This window comes from Haemorhous mexicanus, chromosome 6 (assembly GCF_027477595.1).
Source record: "Haemorhous mexicanus isolate bHaeMex1 chromosome 6, bHaeMex1.pri, whole genome shotgun sequence".
Classification (NCBI taxonomy): domain Eukaryota; kingdom Metazoa; phylum Chordata; class Aves; order Passeriformes; family Fringillidae; genus Haemorhous; species Haemorhous mexicanus.
This window is the reverse complement of record NC_082346.1, coordinates 35,005,471-35,024,575: the sequence shown is the minus strand read 5'-3', so window position 1 is coordinate 35,024,575 and position 19,105 is coordinate 35,005,471. Positions and strand designations below refer to the sequence as shown.

Below are 19,105 nucleotides of genomic sequence, written 5' to 3'. Positions count from 1 at the left end.
GACAAATAAGTTAAGTGGACTTCAGAGTAAAAGAAGGTGACCAGTACAGACTAGATGTCTGACTTTTAGACAACTAAAATGAAAAAATATCAATACCAAGCTTTGTTCAGTTTGTTTCTGTGTAAGTCTTCACATGATTATCTATATGAGGTATTTTAGATTCTAAATTGAGAGATCTTTTTCAGCCTGGAATATAGAGATGGCAGCAGAAGACATGTCTTTTTGTGTGCGTCAGCAATCATTCCTTGCAATCAATTTCAGTCATTTGTTCCAAAGTAGTAGTTTGCTCTAGAGTTGCTCTGCAGCCAGTGAAGAAGGGCAAGGACCTTAAGAGTAGAGTCGGGGTGTGCCTGCCTTTCTCCAGTGACAGCAGAGGATGATTGAAGCTTCTACAGTCCCACCTTATGTGCTTCAGTGAAATGATGGGATGAATCCATGTGTGGAAGCTGCAATGCTGGGGCTTGTAGTAAATTCAAACTCCACATTAAAATCTCACAAGTATAATATAAATCATACGTGTCAGTTGTGTTTGTGTGGGGGTACATGTACTTTGTGTGTGCATGCACAGTTTTTGTATGCTTCTGCTAGAATAAAGTAAAACAACACAGTTACATTGTCTGTGAAACAGCGAAGCCAGTTTTCAGAAAGATGTGGAAAACCTTGGCATGCAGACCTCAGCTTAAATTATTTCTTAGAAGTGAGCTTTATCCAGTTATACAAAGTGGAATAATATTTCAAGAGTAAATCAAATGCAATATTTTATTTTCTGGTTAAGTATAATTATATGGTGAGACCATTTATTTGACTCAATAATGACAGTAACAACAACAACAGCAATAATAATAATAATAATAATAATAATAATAATAATAATAATAATAATAATAATAACAAATAAAGCAGCCTCTGATCAGATTTATTGCCAAGACTAATATCATCAGTGACATCCAGATCAGCAATGGTTACAAGCAGTGGACACAAAGTGAAATTGTCTGGTTTTGACAACAAAATATTCTGCATCTAGCAAAGGCATATGTTTCAAACTCAAATGACTTCACTTCAAATTAAAGCAAAAAATGTTTTGAAGTGTCATCATTTGATAATCATTTGCTTTAAAATAAGCAACAGATTTCTATCTAATGGGATCCACATCTTTAACAAGTGAAGCAACATTGTGACAAACAAAAAACAACCTGCTCTAAAATATAATTCCAAAATAAATTACATCTAGCTGTTTTGTTGTTGTTGTGCTCTGTTTTCCTTTTTTGGCCGCCTGTAGAGCTCCCACATTTTTTTCATTGCTACAATGACAAATGCTATGAGAAAAAACCTGGGCCACTGCCAGAAATCTACTCTAGACTTCAGTATATGTTTCTGCTTTCAAGAGTCAATTGTTTTCCTTCTCTCCCAGGGGTCACTTGCTACCTTATTACCAGAAAGAATGACCCCTTGACAGCGCAATTGAGATCCAGAAACTCAACAAAACCGTAACCCCTCCAGTGGCATCAGAATTGTAATCAACAGCAGTGGGTCTGGAAGACAAATGTACTTGTATATAAGGCCACCATCTTAGAGAGTGGCTTCCCTACTTGCAAAGAAACCTATCTCTATTTGGTTTCTTTTGATATTTTTATTACCCCTTTCTTGTAACCTTTTCATTGCCTGTGCTCTCAAGGCAGGAGTGTTTTCACAGCGTTGGAATTACCTGTGCTCAGTTTACACAGTTTGCTGCCTATTCCTTCTCTTGCAATCTGTGCTGTGAAGCACATGACTAGAGATGGGAGCCCCCAGTCACTATGGATTTCCTCTCTTATTCAGCTTAATTCACTAGCAGAATAGTTGTTCCTTCAATATCCCTATTGCCAAGTAAGAAACACAAGTACAGAATCTCCAGCCTTGAAGCCACAGAGAAGAATGAGCTTGAAATATTTAGAAGAACTTTACAGAGAATATACTTTACCCTTGAAAAGGCACGCACTGAAATAGTGCTATACAACAATATTTCTCAAATGTAGTTATTACTAAAAGTATTAAACTTATTTGCTGGATCTTTTTGCATACCCAAGTTCTGCAAAACGTAGGTTGTTTCAGATAAATACAAGCAAAGATATCCTGCAGGACAAGACCCGGGTCTAGTTCTTACGTTGTTCATGTGGAACCTGACCCAGAGTCCTGAGGCTGCCCAAAAACTGCTCCTCTAAATTGCCTAAAGGGTTTTTTTGAAAATGTTAGCAAACTTTCAGAAAATCTCAGTGTGAATTAAAGCTTGAAATGTTTCTTATTCTGGTGATTTTATTACCAGATTACTTGACATGTGTGCTAGAAAGAATTTTTTTAAGACCATCCAACCACATGGTAGAAAACAAGGTACCCATGAACGAAAGCACTGCTCCCAGATGCTCTGCCATCTGACTATCATTACACAGATATTGGGAAATAGTTCAGATAATTGTAGGAGAAAGTTCCTCAAGATACACAAGGATAAAAAGATCTAAAAACCAGACAAAAGCAGAGAGTGTGGCAAAACACAATTGCACAAAATCCCACTGCCTTTAACGGAGACTTGGGTGAATGCAGGAATTTTCAGAGACAGGAGTCTTCAAAGAGCATCATGGCCTGAGGTGCAAAAAACCCAGCAACAGAGTTCTGCTGAGCATGCGCTGGGAAGAGCAAGAAAGCATGAGGTCAAAAAACAAATGTTGTTGTTACCTTTCTCAGACATAAGTCATCACATTCTACAAACAACAAAATAAAAGGTATTAGACCCCTAAGTGATCCCTGGAAGGAGCAGCAGATGGCCAGCCTAGCACCTTCAGAAGAGAAGTAGCGCAAATAGCAAGAATGTGGGTTTTCCTACACTGTCCTACCAGCGAGATGTCACCATAATGCAGAGAAGGTGCCAAGTCCTTGCCCAGTTTTCCCTGCTGAGGCACAGACAGGCTACAGACAGGCAAGAGGGAGGAGGCTGTGAAAATGGCTCTTCTGCCCCAGAAACCAGGCTGTGATCTCTGGTAAGAGCAGACAAAGTAATGTTTTGAGTTTTATGCTGCTGCCTCACAGTAAGCTCTGTGTGACTGAGCTCTTACCCTGTCAACAGTCACACTGTTGACAAGGCAGAGTTGTCTTCTCTGGCAAAGAGACAGGCAGAGTTGCTTCACACCTGTGTTTTACTTCTGCAAATCAAAGGGCAGGATTGAGTCCCTAATTAATAACCAAAAGGGGAAAATTGACAAGAGCTTCTTTTGGCACTAGTATCGAAAAACATATGGCCTCTTATTTTCTTACATATTAGGTCACATCATTTTAATTTCTATCCAAAAGCCCAGAAGCAAGTTACATGGATTCTCTGTACATGTTTAAGTACCATACATTAAAAATAACATACAGAATTAATGCTGTCAAAGTATGAGACCTACCTGACTGATGGAATATTCTTCTATAAAGAGTAGCTCTAAGCTTCCCTTTAAACAGAATGAAGGAAAATCTAAAGATAATAATGAATAAGAAAGCAGCTTCTTCTGCCAGACCCATCAAGTTAAATGGGTCTTTGTATTGTTCAAAATGTGTACAATATTGTGTTCTGTGGCAGAGGGTAAAGAGAGGGAACTTCCAGAGACGTTTTGATGGAACAACAAATAAAAATAATATTTTGACAGAGAGAGCTTATCCTATTAAAAAAAAAAAGACATTTCTCTCATTTCTCTGACTCAAATAGGAATCTCTTTATTGAGGTTGCACATGGAGCCTCACAGTAATACTTAAAGGAAATGTGCCATTGGCAACAGAGCATGCAGAATGACTGAAGACCCTGAGTGCTTGGCATCGTTTGAGATTGGTTCTAAATACCTATGATAGACATTTTTGGAATATGTTTCCTGAAAGTAACATCAAGAATTTACTTCAGCAGTAGCTTGTGCATGCTGATAGGTTGAATTGGTGCTCATATACCAATACAAAATAGGATTAGCTTCTGGTAACGTGCAAAGTTGGGGGGGTTAATTCTTATGCCAGTATTGGAATTTATTTGCCCTCCTGATGAAATGATTACCTCACTCTGCCTCATCAATATTAACCTCACAGATCAACAGATCTTCATATTGACAGAATAGAGAAGTCAATATCACCTTATTATTATTTAATAAGTATTTCATTGTCAGTAACCGAGTGAGAACAAACATCTGTGCACCATAATGGCATGCACTTTAATTTTGCAAGGTTACTGTCTTGCATGTTTGACAGAAGAAAGCCAACCCATAGTAAAAATCCCCCAGTAATATCAGTGTACAAAATGACAACATGTTGAAGGACATTTAAATTGAACAAAACACGTTTTTTTTTAGTCCCAGTTTTGATATACAAATGTTGGATATGTTTTACTGTGGCTTCTGACTATGATTGATAGGAGATGCATCAATTTCAAGGTTTGTGAATTTAAGTAAATTGTTGTCAGTGGTATCACTTCTTCTTTTTTTGTATTTTTTTTTTCAAATTATCTCCTTACAGAGAATAGAGTACTACAAATTGAGACAGGATATACATAAAGCATCAATTTAGCTTGAATATCCACTTACAATAGTAAAAAGAAAATAGTTGTGATAAGAATGTGAGTACATCAGAGTTGTTCAGAAAACTCCAGAGTATTTAAAAAAAACATTGCTTATGGTTTTTCTTCTAAGTAGTTTTTGCTGCTTCTATTTGGAAAATACTTTGTTTATCTGTCCTTTCAAAGGAAAAATATCATATTTACATTAAAAAAATAAAAGTAGTAGTAGTAGTAGTAGATCTTAGATATTCTTTTATCTTTGTGCTCAGAATTTAATTCCATTAATTATACATTAAATAAAGTACTCTTACACATTAGGAAAAAAAATATAATCAAAATTGTAGCAACTCTTTGCAACCTGAGGGGAGTTTATTTACCCTTTTTTCCTTCATCCTAATGCTTTACTTGACTAAAAAGCCTGAAAAGCTTTCTTTAAAATTGTGCTTATGCATCATACAGCAAAGCTTGCTATGGATCCAATGCTTTCAGAAATTAGCTGTGTCTGATTTTAAACTAGTTTTCCCTAGGTTGCTTCTTATCTGATGATGTCTGACTCAGGATGTGGTGAAATGCACAGATACTTTTTATTATGTTTTCCAACACATGGTCACGACTTGTTTCCATGTATAAGTGTGTTGTGTCTATGTATCTACACGCCTGTCTGTATGCACAGAGCAATGTATATGCTATTTGTGTGTGGGTCTGGTTTCAACATCAGATTCTGTAAATGAATAAAGATACTATCTTCATTTTACTGTTCTCTAAAGGGGCAACATGGAATGGATTCTGTAAATCTAACTATACATGTTGCTGATTAAAAGCTGATGGTAACAATTAATATACAAGGGGGCAGACTAGTTTTTCTTCTAATTTTTTTTTTTTTTTTTTTTTGAGAGGAAAAAAATGAAAATTAGACAGAAAAGACCATTTCCAGATGTGACTGTATAGGGCTTGAATTGAAGCACTTTTTTTATCTACTTAATAATGCATATAAGAATGCTCAAGTGAAATGTTTGTTAAAACCCTATCCTAGTAGATATTTGTGCTTATGAATTGATTCCTTATCCATATTTTATGGAGAAGTAGCTCGGCACTGGATTACAGCACATTATTTTCCAAACTCCTTATTAGACTCTGCATATCTCTCTACTGTGCCTCCAGGCTTAAACTAAAAACAAACTTAAGAAAAATTTAAAGAGACAACATTGAGAAACTTATGTTTTTACAAAGCTTCTGAAAGTTCATAATTATTTTTGTCCCTAATAGGCCTGCCTTTGAAATAATTTGATGGCTAGGTTTGTAAATTCGCTTGGAAAGATCTGGCATTCCATAGTCATTAAGGGGAGTATATATCACAAAAATGGTTTTGCATATAAATAATGGTATACAGGATTTGGCTTAAATTGTCTGCTTTCATTTGATTTTTTTTTTCTCTGAGATAATTTGGAGGGAAGGAGGAAGATCAAATTGAACACAATTTGAAAATGAAACTTGGATAATTGAGCTAAGTAGGTTGAACTTGCCAGTCACCTGTGACCTCTTCCTAGTGACACATCGTTTCAAACGGCTGAAATGAGAGGGCCTGCATCGAACTGCACGAAATAAATACAGCGAGTGGAGTTTCAGCCTGGACCCATGTCAGTCCTCGTAGTCTGCTTCATTTTTATTGAAGATGGAGGGACTCGAGCACCACCGCCTCGGGAAGGTGTTCGGCCACCGGGTGTGTTCAGGGTAGAGGGGAGGAGGATGGGCACTCTGCGAGGGCCACCGTGCAGGGTGGTGGGGGAACGGAGCAGCACTGGACCTGTAAGAGGTGAGAAATTGGAGCTTCACAAGTAAACGAGCTCACCCCTGGTAAGATCTCCTTTATATACTGCTGCAACTGAAAGTTTGTGATCGTCCCTGTATGGGAACCTAATATTTTGCTGTTCATTTTGAAGCGATTATTCAAAACACCTTGGCAGCTGAACCCTCCCTGCTTTCAGGATAATTATTTCTAATCGTGATTGGCAATAATAGTAATTGCCATATTCAGCCAGCACCCAGCTGTAACGATTTCTCTTTATTATTATTATTTGGGTTAACAATCGCCACTGACAACAATGTCTCCCGACCCTTTTCTCCCTCCCTCAAATATACAGGGAAACGAGTACCAACGCTCTGCAGCAGCCGTCGGGTGGGCCGCTTCCCCCTCCTCGCGGGCTCTCTGGGGGACAGGGGACGAGCAGAGGGTGGCTGTCCGGTGGGGGACCCGGGTTCCTGCCGGAGGGCTGGTGTGGAGGACCGGGGCAGACCCGGGCTGCCGCAGCCTTCCCCAACACCACCGCCCGGCCTCCCCCTCTCCGACGGAGCAGGGGCTGCAGCCGCGGCTGTAAACGAGCCTCTTAATAAACCTCCGGGTCGATGATGCATCGCTCGCTAGTGAATCTTCGCGGGTTTATTTATTTTAACTAAATCGCCCAAATGGATCGCAGCTCTGTGTTGACTCTGGCGAGAGGCGAGGCGGGAAGTCGGGGGGGCGGCGGAGCTGACAGGTCGCCCGGGGGCTGCGGCGTTCTGTGCGTGCAGGGACTCTGCAGCTGCCCGCCGCCCCCTCCGGGAAAGGCTCCTCCGCCACGGTGACCGCCCCCCTCCCCTTCCCCTTCCTCCTCCTCCTCCTCCTCCCCCCAGCTCGGCGGCAGGCGCCCTTGTAAGGAAGAACCGAGCTCCGGCACGGGCCGGAGCGGAGCGGGGCACCCCCCCGGCCAGGCGGCTCTGTCCGGCCGCCGGGGAAGGAGTGGGGCGAGGGAGGGAAAGCAAAGGATGAGTGTTTCAGACAGGGGCAAAAGCCGGCCGGTTAGAGGCTTCCTCAAGTTGACGGTCACTAGAGAGAGGTGAGGGTCAGAGCTCTTCCCGCCGGCCCAGGGGGATGAGGGGTTCCCGGGGGGATCCCCCTCTGCGCCAGGGACAGCCGGGCAGAGAGCGGCCGCCGGCCACCCTCTTGGGCTAGCTGATGGCACAGCTAGCCCAGCGCTTCTCCTGCCCGCCGAACTTCACAGCGTTTCTCGTGTTTATTCACGCTCACATCAGAGTCGAAGTTTGGGCCCCTGCGATGCGAGGGGCTGGGGGCGTCCCCGAGCCCGCCGCTGCGCTGGTGCCGCACGGCCACCGCGCCCAGCGTGCCAGGAGCGGGGCTCGCCTGCCGAGTGCCCCGAGTCCTCGGGTGCCTTGCAGGTAAACACAGCAAACTCCCCGGGTATAAAAGCAGCCTCTGGTTTTTAAAACCACACGCAGAAGTTACAGACCAGCGTCAGCGAGAGTGGTGTCACTGGCCTTCCCCAATGGGCGCCGTGCCCGCTCTTTGTCACCTCTGGGGCATCCCTGCAGCCTCAGCCCTGTCCCGGCGGACGGCAGCCCCCTCCCCGGGGCCGCCGCGCTCCGCTGGGAGTGGGGGAGGCCGCGGCCGGGCCGCTGGGCACCGCCGCGCTGCTGTCGGTGGGTGCCGGGCCACGGGCGGGGATGGGACGGGCAGCCCGGCACCACGCACCGCTGCCAGCCCCCCCCTTCCTCCGGGAACGCTGCTCCCTGACGTCAGATGTTTGCTTAGGCTTTTGTTCAGTTAAAAATAGTTTCACGCAGCAGCTTACCTGCAGTGGGTGGCGGCTGACCGTGGGCTGCGCCAGGGAAGCGTTTTCTGGCACAATCAATTATTTCCTTCGCCCTCGGATCTTTGATCTCCGCACGCAAATTAATTATAGTGGTATGCAGGAAACTGGCTCGCAGTCTTCTAAACCCTGCATTTTGCTGCCTGAAACACATGAAAAGGGAAAGTTTCTTTGCAATCTAGCTGTGACAGAGCTACGTTACCAAGGCTAGATATTTCTTACTGGGACCCATTGAATTGTACGTACTCTCAAATATTATCATCACTCCAGTAGCCTTTTTTTTTTTTTTTTTTTTTTGCCTTTGAGTCTCATTCATGGCCATTATGGTGTTGTACTTGCAATTGCATATTATCCTAGTAAAATAATTGCTTTATAGCAGATTACTTGCAGCAGACATTTATTCTTCTTCTCCTGGTTCTGTGGAGTTATTAGAAAGTAATGGGTGCCAAGACAATCAAGGAATATTTCCTAATTAAAGAGGAAAAATGGAACTGTCACCATTTTCCAGTGTTTGTGAGCCAATTCATGCACTCAGATCACATATATTTGTACATCACAAACACAGGCATAGGTACTGCATGGCAGTGGTGCATATGCACACACGTACACACCCCCTCTCACGCAGTTAGTTCCTATTTCTTACAGAGGTTAAAGAACAACTTGAAATCGAAGACAAATGAATTGACAGGAAAATGTATCACTTTTTTTCCGCTTTAATTTCTTCCCACATTATAATGAATCTCTGAGCCTTTAGCTAGGTGGGCAATTAACCACCCAGTGCCCGCTGCCCTGTAACAATCACCCCGCTGTACAGCTTATGGGGATGAAGTTTTTTAACAGCTCCATATCCTTATTTTATTATTGCGTACGCGTAGGATACGTAATCTCCCACACGTGCAGATCTATGGGATCTATACAGCGGATGTATAATTTTATAGTTTATCTTAGCCCAACTGCTCCTGGGTGACAAATCTGTCAGTCGCAGAGAGCGCCGTCCTCATTTCTATACTATTTCGTTCTGGGAGCGCGCACGGTAATTCTTTACATCGAAATTGCTTCCCCTCTGGTTCCTATATTTTAATTTAGTAAAGGACTGATTAGCTGTGGCTTTAAAAGGGCCAGGTCTGCGCTGGCTAACAGCGTCACCTCTCACCTCTCCGCAGCCCCGGGCTGGGGTCACTGCGGGGCCGCGGCGGGGGAGTTGGCAGCGCTGCTCCGGCTCCGCTCCCGCCGCGCCTACCTGCGCGCCCCTGACCGCGCCGCGCAGCGCGCTCGCCGCTGCCGAGCTGCTCTGGGAGCATATCCCCCGTCCCCCCCGCCGAAGGGGCAAGAGCAGCCCGCCCGCCTCTACCTCTGGTACACCGCTGCTGGCGTGAATCACCGCGGAAACAACGGGAAGATGCAGCTCTGCTAGGCGAAAATAATTGTTTGGTTTAATTCGCAACGACCTGGTTTAATGGCACCCTTCCCTCTGACTTGCAGGGAGGGGAGGAGGAGGGCCCGCCGGGCTGCATCGTCCTCTTTAAAGGCTTCGTGTAAACTTCCACATTTTGAAAGAGTAACTTCAAAAACCTCTGTTTGATTGTATTCAGACGTGTGCCCATCTCACATCGATTGGCGGACCCACTGAAGGTGTAAAGATCCGCTGATAACATGCAGGTCGAGTGTCCCTAAATCAGCAGATTCTCCGTTCTCTGACAAATCCTGGAATTTGTTTAAGGAGGGAAAAATATTATTTTTCATCTGTAAAAATGTATTTCAATGACGGATGATATTCTAACAGGAAAGACTACAATAAAAATCAGAATCGCTTCTGGAAAGGTTTCGCTCTGAGCAAATGTTTCGAGTATGTCGGATCCTCATAAAACTACGCTATAGACTTTACTCTGGAAAACAGATAATGCATACAAAATACGAGAAGAAAGTGTCGAAATATTTTTTTTTCTACCTATGAACAGTGAAAGGTGCAAGTACATTTTAAATACTTAAGATCTTTATCATAGATAGATGCAGATAAAGGCAAATACCGAATATTCAGGAAAACACAAATAATTTTAAGAAGTTACCTTTTTTTTTGTTTGTTTTTTTGAGTGTAGAGGTGCATTTACAGAACTGGTGCGGAGTCATCACTTTGTTTATTTTTCTAACGTCTACCCAAATTCCAGCAATCCGCAGAGCAGTAACAGCTTTTTCCATGTGTTTATCATCGAGGTTGCAACAGGATTCGCCTCAATTGTTCTGCCTTTCTTGTGTTTTCCTTTCTTCCCCTTTCTGCATTTCCCAGATACATTCGCTTTTGTTGCAAAAATAAACAGCGGAGTTTTTAACAGCAATTTGAGATGATAATGGTTACTGATCCCATTCTTTCCATCATAATCTTCAAGTGGTTTAAGATTAATGATAGGAGGTGTTTTAGCAAGGAGTGTGGGTTTTCTTCTCCAAAGACCATCGCTATGATAATTTACTTAAGATGTTGACAAGACTGTCAGTAAAGCTAATTTTTTATTAAGCTACGCTGTAGCAAATGTAGTAAGCATTTGTTGTTATTTAGGCACATTGTATTTTTGAATGCCCGACTATAAATATTGTTATTTGCTCTCTGCCTGATGGATTTGCAATAGAGATGATTCCCCTTGCCTTTGTTTCAAGAAAGGTGTCTTCTGGTATTCTGATAAATATTCTCTTCCACCCTCCCCCATCTCCTTTCAAGCACATTTTTTAAAAGAAAATAATTTTGAGCAACTACTGTCTTGGTCCAGTAATGTCTTCTGCACAGCATTGTTTTGGCTGGACTCTATCTAGGCACATCCTGAAACAACGGGACAAGGTGCAGGTTTGAGTGCTGGGTTTCTGTAATTTTTTCTTTTTTTTAATTGGGCAAAATTACCTTCTAGACAGTAAATATGTAACTGTCGTACCCCAGGGTAGGAAGAGTCTGGGGTGCCTCCTTAAGGGAGGCCAGTTTAGGATGTATTGGCGGCTCCCGAGCGGAGCTCTGCCTTGTCCGACCCTCCGCGCTGCCCCGGCCGGAGCGGCTCCCCCCGGCAGGCCGGACCCTGCGGCGGGCGGCGGCGGCAGCGCTCCCCCGGCCAGCGCTCGCCCCGCCGGCCCGGGCTGTCCGCACGCCGGCCGCTTGCCCCGCTCCTGCCGGGGCAGCGGGCAGCCGAGCCCCGCGGCGGAGCCCGTCCGGGGCGAGGGCTCGCTGTGGGCAAGGCGGGCTGCCACGCGTGGCTGCGCGTAGGGCAGCGGAGGCGGGCGCCAAGCAGCCAGCTCGATCAGAGAGGAAAAGTCTGGGGTGAAATCGTAACAGACCGGTCGATTTTACCCTGCTGCTATGCTTCCAATAAACATGAAGCCGTGGCCTTACCTAGAAATCACGGGGGCCCTGTGACACCCGTTGGGCAGTGCTTTATTGCCTTTTTCCGCCCGCCTGCGGCCAGGAGCGCAGAGGGGCCACGCGGGCGGCCAAATTCGGGGGGCGGTCCCTGAGCACCCCCACGCTGCCGCCGGGTCCCGGGGGCGCTCAGAGGGGCGCAGGGTAAACGGCGGGGGCTACAAAAGCACGTGCCCCCTCCTTACCGGCCGCCCCTCCCCGCTATCGGCAGCTCTGCGCTCGCACAGAAAGTAAAAGGGCAGCCTCGTAAACAATTTATGTTACGACCCCCCGGCAGAAAGGGAGGCGTGGGGCAAGGGGCACCCTCTCTCGGCTGCGCGGCCCCTGCTCCGCGCGTTCCTCGGCGCGGCGCGCAGGGCAGCGCGGGCGGAGCGCGGCTCCGCGGAGGCGCCGGGCGCGGGCAGCAGGGGGCGCTCCGAGGTTGCGCTGGGAGCCCGCGCTGCCGCGCCGCGCGCCCGCACACGGACACGCACACGGACACACATGGGACACATAGACACGCACACGGACACACATGGGACGCACGGACACGCACATGGGACACCCGGACACGCACGGACACACTCATGGGGAACTCACGCGTGTGCGCACACACAGGTGTAGACCGCACACGCAGGCGTGGAGGCACACGCGCACGCACACGCGTGTGCGCGCACACACGCGGGGACAGCCAGGTGTGCGCCGTGCTGCGCGCGGGTGTCGCCGTGTCGCTCTCCGTGCGTGTGTGCGTGTGTGTGCCCTGCATTACGCAACTTATTAAACACGAGGATGAATTGTCAACATTTTTTTCGCATGTTAGTTCCGCTGATCCGGGCAGGATTTATTTTCAGGTCTCGGGTCCCGGAGCTATAATGCGTGATTTCTTTGCCTTAAATAAAATTGGTCAAATGTTGACAACCTTTAAGCCAATCTAACACTCAAGATTACTGATGGGAAACTAATGAGAAAATATCAGATCGTCCGGCCTGGGGGCTCCTAATTAAATCTTAGCTGATTGAAAAATAAAAGCGGGTTCGGGGGCGTGGGGGAGGAGGGAAGAAGCTCCGGGCTGAACTTTAGCTCTCATTTTACGTGATATTTCCCCAGCCCATCTCTCCCTCTGCTCTTTCCCCCTCCCTCCCTCCCGCTGTAAAAACTCTAATATTATTTCGCTGGTTATTTCGAGGGATCCGAATGCGGCTATCATTCCTTGCCCGGTAAACATTAAGGCCTTTAAGCAACGTGATTTAACTAATTAGAAAATTTACATCATTAAGTCTCAGGGAGAGAAAAAAGGAGAAACAAATCTGTCAGTCATTTTAAAAGAGACAGGCCCTATTGAAGTGTGAAGAAATCGGCTCTAATTCAAAAAGGCAATCGGGCAGAAAAAGCCCTCAACATTACCCTGCTAGTTATTAATCAGAAGGGGCTTCCCCCTCTTTCCTTCCCTGTAATGGCAAGAGCTGAAGCACATCGTTAGTTTCTCCTAAAGCTACCGCACAGTTTCCATTCAGCTTTTTTGCCACTCGTCCATGTCCCATATTAATAGCAAGTATTTGTCCATTCAAGGCTCATAGATTTGAAAATGTTTCCGAATTGGAGAGCTGCAGCCACAGGAAAAAAGCCATGTATTTAAAAAAAAAAAAAAACAAAAAAAAAAAAACAAAAAAAAAAAACAACACAGCTCCTGGACTCTTCCTTTCCACCTTAGCCAAATACAAGGGCTGCACTGCCTGGTCTCCCCATTAGCGGGAGGTCCTAAAGTAAACCTGCTTGGTGAGAACCAGCTTTTGGCTTTGTTTTTCTCCCCTGCCCTGCATTTCTAAACACAGAGATAAGCCTGAGAGTGGAAAGCAACCGTAGTCGTCCCCCTCCTGGTTTGGTTTTTTTCTTGGGTGGGTATTTTGTTTTTTGGTGGGTTTTTTGTTGTTGGATTTTGGTTGTTTTTTTTTTTTTTTTTTTCCTTTTTCCCCTAGGGACCGGCTGTGTTTAGTGCCACGCACCAGGCTCAAGCAGAACAATGCAAACTTGAGTGAAATTCAGAGCGATCGGGTTCCACCGGGTCCTTCACCAAGTGGTGCGGGACGCTGCTGGCCAGTGCGGCGAGCGGGAGGACGAGCAGGCGGCCCCGCTTTGGGGAGCGCAGCTGGGGTGGGGGCACAGGGAGCTCAGCGGGTGAGGGGAGAAACGAGGCAGCTTGGTCCAAGCACAGAGAGGGTTACATCTCTCTCTCGCTTTCTCTTGTCTGCTCTTTCAAACACGCTCTCTAATCCTCCCCTTCCAACTGTTCACAGTGGACTATAGTATAAATAATAAATACATCCTACTCTGCGTTTTCTCTCTCCCAATCTCGAAGAATCTGACAGTCGCTTTAATCAAAGGAGTTTGCACTGGTTCTAAAGGAGTTTGCACTGGTTCTTCATGGAGGTCATTTAAGGAATTTTAAACACGCTTCGGACAAAACCAGGCGATAGGGGCCCATTTCTGATCTCACGGCCCGGGGACGATCTCTCCTGCGGCTCGGGGAATTAACCTCGTGTAAATGTGCTCAAGATCAGCCTCCTGGTGGGGATTTTACTTGACAGTAGCCTGTGAAGAAAAAATATTTTGGCAAGAAAAAAAGAGAAAAGTCTCTCTGCCAGCCCTATTCCGATTTTCATTCATTTACTTCCCAGGGCTAACTTGCAGTCATCTCTGTAGGCAGAGGCTTACAGAAATGCAAGGTCTTCAGCAGGACCGGACCTGCTCCTTTCCCTGCGCTAAGTCTGCAGGGCGGGAGCCCTTGCGGAGCCCGCAGGGTGCGAGCGGGCCGGCCGGGTGGGCAGCTCGCTGTCCCCCGGGGAGCCTGGCCATCCCTCGCGTCCTCCGCTCAGCACCCCCGGCCTCTCCGAGAGGGGCAGAGAAACACGTAATCCGAAATTGAAGCGTTTCTCCGTTCCCAGCAAAAGCAGCGGAAAACCCGCCCTTGCGCCCAGTGGGAGAGCGGTAAGGCAGAGCTCCCTGCCACAGCGAGAAGAGCTGATGGCAGAAAAGGAGATGGGAGGGCAGAAGGAAGAGTCTGCGCTCCTCCGCCCCTTTGCACCAGTTTGTCTTGCAGTTATTCAAAATGATTGAGTTTTCTGAAGAAGGCCCTTTAGAGAGAAAACAAAACCAGCAACAACCTCTTCCTCCAAAACCAACATGAATATCAACTTGTCCACTGGCAGGGCTGCGGAGCTTCGAGGCATTACAGTAAAATTTACGGCGTCCTTAACAACTCCCAATAAAAGCATTAAAATTCACTTTAATTGAGAAAACATTGATTTTTAACTCTGGAAAGAACGAACCCGTAATTTAATTGCAAACTTTCACCGACAGAGCAGCATCTCAGGGAGGCCACATTCCATCTTTAATAGAGCCACTTTATGAAGTGATAAAACCAAAGAAAACCTGACAAACAGAGACAGTTGAAATTGCGCAAGAAAAGTTATTTGCCTTCCCTTTCCCTCTTCGCAGCTCCAAACTATCCTGCTCTTCCCTCCCCCTCCAACCTCCGCTCTACGATCACAAAACACAACTGTAAAAGGAAAGGATTTAGGGTCTAGGGAAGAAGTAGTAGTTAATATTTTAAATAACGATTTGCTTTTACTAGGCACCGGGTGATGCCAAGAGGTTTAGGGGAACATTTTCACAAAATGGTAGCCTCTTCTGAAAAGGAAACTAATCGGATAAAACTTCCTTGATTTCCCTTGTTCGTTACAAAAATAATTGCTAAAGGGAAGGAAAGGGAAATCCCACCCTCCCTTTCTATCTTATTTCTGTATCGGTTTTTGGTATTATAGAAGAGTAAAGAAGTTTTTGTTTGGTGGTTTTTCATTGATCAGTCACTCTGAGCTAATGTAATTATCCTCATCAATAGAAGGCTGCAGAGAGAATCATTATGTGGGTGACATTGATAAATGATCACCCAAGAGCTGCCTTTTCTCTTGGGCACCCCCACATATGACCCTCCCACATACACAAGGTAGCCATAGAAACACCTTGAGATCCTCAAACACTGCTGCAAATGGGAGAATACAGAGAAAGCGAGAGAAATTCAACTTCACACACTTTCTGTCCCTGCTGAAGCCTCCTTCCCATTGCACGCAGCCACCAAGCCGGGCTCCGCTGTCCTGCCCCATGGGCGCGCCGCCCGGCCCCGGCCCCGCGCCCTCTCACGGCACCGTATCCAGCATTTGGGGGGAGGGGGTGTCCTATGGAGCTTGCTTCTGAGATTGTTAAATTTTTTTTTTTTTTTTGCTTTCTTTCTTCCCTGGAATAGTTAAGCAATGAGGTTGCACGCACCATACGTATTGTACGCGCACTGCGAAACCTCCTGGTTTTAATGGCGCTCTTGGAGATGCACACCAAAGATATTCACCCCATCCCAGTAATGCGACTCCTGGAAAATGGTTAAACACTAATTTTTAGCAGTAATTTTTTAGTCAGAGGCCTGTACAAGAAGATTCTGTATTTTTTACTAAGGCAAAGGTTTTTTTCCTCCAGCCGCAGACCCTTCTGTTTTTGTAAGCGAATTCTAAAATATTGAGAGCAGTAATTGATTCACAATGATCCATAAATCGATGTAAGGAATGGGGTGAAGGTGTTTATTTATTTTTTTTATTCCTAAAGCTGCAAGTAAAGTAGCTTTGACACCGTGTGGGGATGAAGGGAGGAGTTGTTTAGCCGTGCGAGGTCATCCATCATCGGTGTCGCAGAGACTCTGCCCAGAGGAGCAACCTCCCTTCTGTCTGTCTCTTTCTCGCCACCAAAACTATTAATATTAAAATCTGCCTGCAAATCTTGCCCCCACCCTCGCCTCATCCCATCCGGTCCTGCTCAGCCCGCAGCGGCTGGGCTGCCCAGCCTGGAGCTGGCTCGCCCCGGCGCAGCGCCAGCGGGGTTGATTTTTCCCCAAGTGCTGTTAGGAGAGTTAAAAGGCCGGCCCCGTTTGTTCTGCTGAACCCAGGGATGTGGTAGGGGAGACATGTGGGACGCAGCCATTCCTCCGCGCAGCTGAGCCTTCTCCTGCCTCTCCGCCAGCGCGGGGACGCGGTCGTGCCTGGGGAAAAGAGTCGGGCTTTTTCCGGGCTCCATGGTTTTTTTTCCTAGCAAACGCATCAGGCGTATAGTGGGGCTGGTGGCACCGCATCGACACCCGCAAAGGCGCCGCCGGCAGACCCTCGCTCCCTTCGGGAAGCCCGGAGAGCCGCTGGAGCGATGAGCAAGCCCTACAACGGAGAGCGGGTCCAGCTCGTGCCCCCGCCGCACCCCTTCCCCCGCCCGGCCCGACCCAGCCCCCCCCGGCCCTGGCAAACCTGGTCTGTGGCAATTTTCTCTCCCTCGCTCTCTCTGCGGCTATGAGTGAAAGGTGGGGAGCGCCCGGCTCCCCCCGGCATCTCCTCTTCGGCCCTGCGGTGCCCGCTCGCCGCGACGGGCAGGGCTCGGGCGGCAGCGCTGCCGGAGGTGCGCTCCCCTCCTCTCTTCGCCTTAAAGGCAGCAAAATCTGGAAGAAAAATCCCTCATTTATGGTGACAACAACTCCCAACGCAGACCCGCTCGGCGAAATAGAAATTTGGGATTATAAACATGTATGTATGTAAACAAAAGGTGTTTCTTCTGTTACCCTTCGTTTCCCACAGCATAAGCAATTTTTATTCAGACTTGAGTATTTTCTTTAACACTATACCGCTGTCAAAACATTATTCCCGTTTTGTTTGCTTTTGACAGCTGAGCAGTTCTTAAAAATACCAAAATCGGAACCTTCCACACTAAACAGAAAATCTCAGATGGAGAAATCTCTGCACGATATTGTACCTTGGATATCAGCAAGACATCTCACGGAGAGCACAGCCCAAAAGGGGGAGAAAAAAAGAAAGAAAATAAAAGACAACACAGCAATGCACATATTTAGTTCATTATAAAAACAAATAATCTACTATGGCTGCATTCTTCCCTGTCTTTCTACCAATGTGATTTCTGACATTTCTCTTCCAATTCTAGAGAAAAAATCTGCAAGGAAATAAAGTACTGTTAAAAAAAAAAAAAATCCTCCCCTTTAAAGTGCTAACAGAAATAACCTTGCCTTCTTAATTCTGCATCCACAAAAATCAGAGAATTTGGAAATGGGCACCCAGGCTGTGGTCTTCTTATGCGACTGAAGGGTCGATGTGATTTTAACCAGGACAGAGAACATCAAAGCCGAGAAGGGAATTATAATCTAAATTTCATACGAAAGCCTTATAAGAGACACCCACATAGCAGGACCCAATTGCTAAATAAATCCTCACACCCATTCTACTGGCATCCTCCCTTCTGTTGCCAGCAGCGTGGGTCCATTTGCTCAGCTCAGAAATTAAACATTAACTACGAGGTTGAGCCTCTTTCCACATTACAAGGGTGAAAGTTGTCACTCACACAGTTTTTAAAAACACCCTGGCCAGTTGGAAGGATGAGAAGGAAGGAGGAGAAGGGTTACAAATTTACAGGTGTTGAAGTTGGACATCTTTGTTTCCTAGAAAGTTTAGTCAATTACAAGTCCTTTCCCACTCCCCTCCTCTCAGGAATAAAGGCAGAACTTTCCCCTTCTCTTTGGGCCCCATCCGGCTCTTGTTGATTTAACAGTGCTACTGAGGAAGGTGAGAGGCTGCTTTTTCTAAACTGATCATTGCTCTTCCTAATTCAAACTCTACTTTACTTGCTTCAAAATGCCAGAAGCTTTGGTTTAAGAAAAAACAAACCTTTAACCATGATGCTACTCCAGCTATTTGTATACAAAATGCCAAATCAACATTTTTCTGTCATTAGCTGATAGTTTGTTGTTTTGGTTTGGTTGGTTAGTTTTTGTTTTTGTTTGGTTTTGGGTTGGTTTTTTTTTTAAGAGCTGAAGACAACAAAAGGAGTAAAACCATCTGAAAACCTACCTTATGCAATTTTCACATAGGAAAAACTCCCATTGGAGTCAAAGCTTCTTTTCTCCTCCTAAAGCTTCTAAACCTACTCCTGCAATAAAGCCATTCTTTGCCTCTGAGCTAAATACCTGGAGGTAAGGTCTGCTGTGGCTACGGACGAACACATGCATACATGTACACACATGGCATTAGTCATCTCATGTCTGGGCCTTCACCACTCAAGCTCAGCTCCTATGGTATTAGCAGGTAGTACAAGTATTAGACACATCTCTGAAATGCAAGCTGGTGAAACAATATTTCAAATTTTGTTTAATCTGGCAAAAATCTAATATCAGTAATCAGCAGAAATATATAACTTCAGATGGCGTTTCATTCAATTATTCTATTAATGCAATGACAGGCTTGTTTCTCTGATTTTTTCAGCATTTCTTCTCAATGCTGATAAGAAATATGTTTGAGACATCTCTCATGATAACCTCAGACTCTCCTAAACATGATTAAAAACACAAAAGCCTAGCAAAAAATCAAAAATGAAATATTTATTACCGCATTTTGTGACTTAACACCTTTTTTTTCCTTTTTAAAACATAACGTCACAGTCCTCATACAAGTATTT

At 45.7% G+C, this 19,105-nt stretch overlaps 1 protein-coding gene across 1 annotated transcript in view; it reads right to left on the bottom strand.

Annotated features, from left to right (window-relative positions):
• Window positions 1-19,008: 19,008 nt before the first annotated feature.
• Window positions 19,009-19,105, bottom strand: part of MEIS2 (Meis homeobox 2) — a 175,426-nt gene continuing 175,329 nt past the window's right edge. The window contains exon 13 of the mRNA XM_059849812.1: window positions 19,009-19,105. This exon is cut by the window's right edge and continues 1,354 nt beyond it. The gene's annotated coding sequence lies outside the window, so the exon portion shown is untranslated.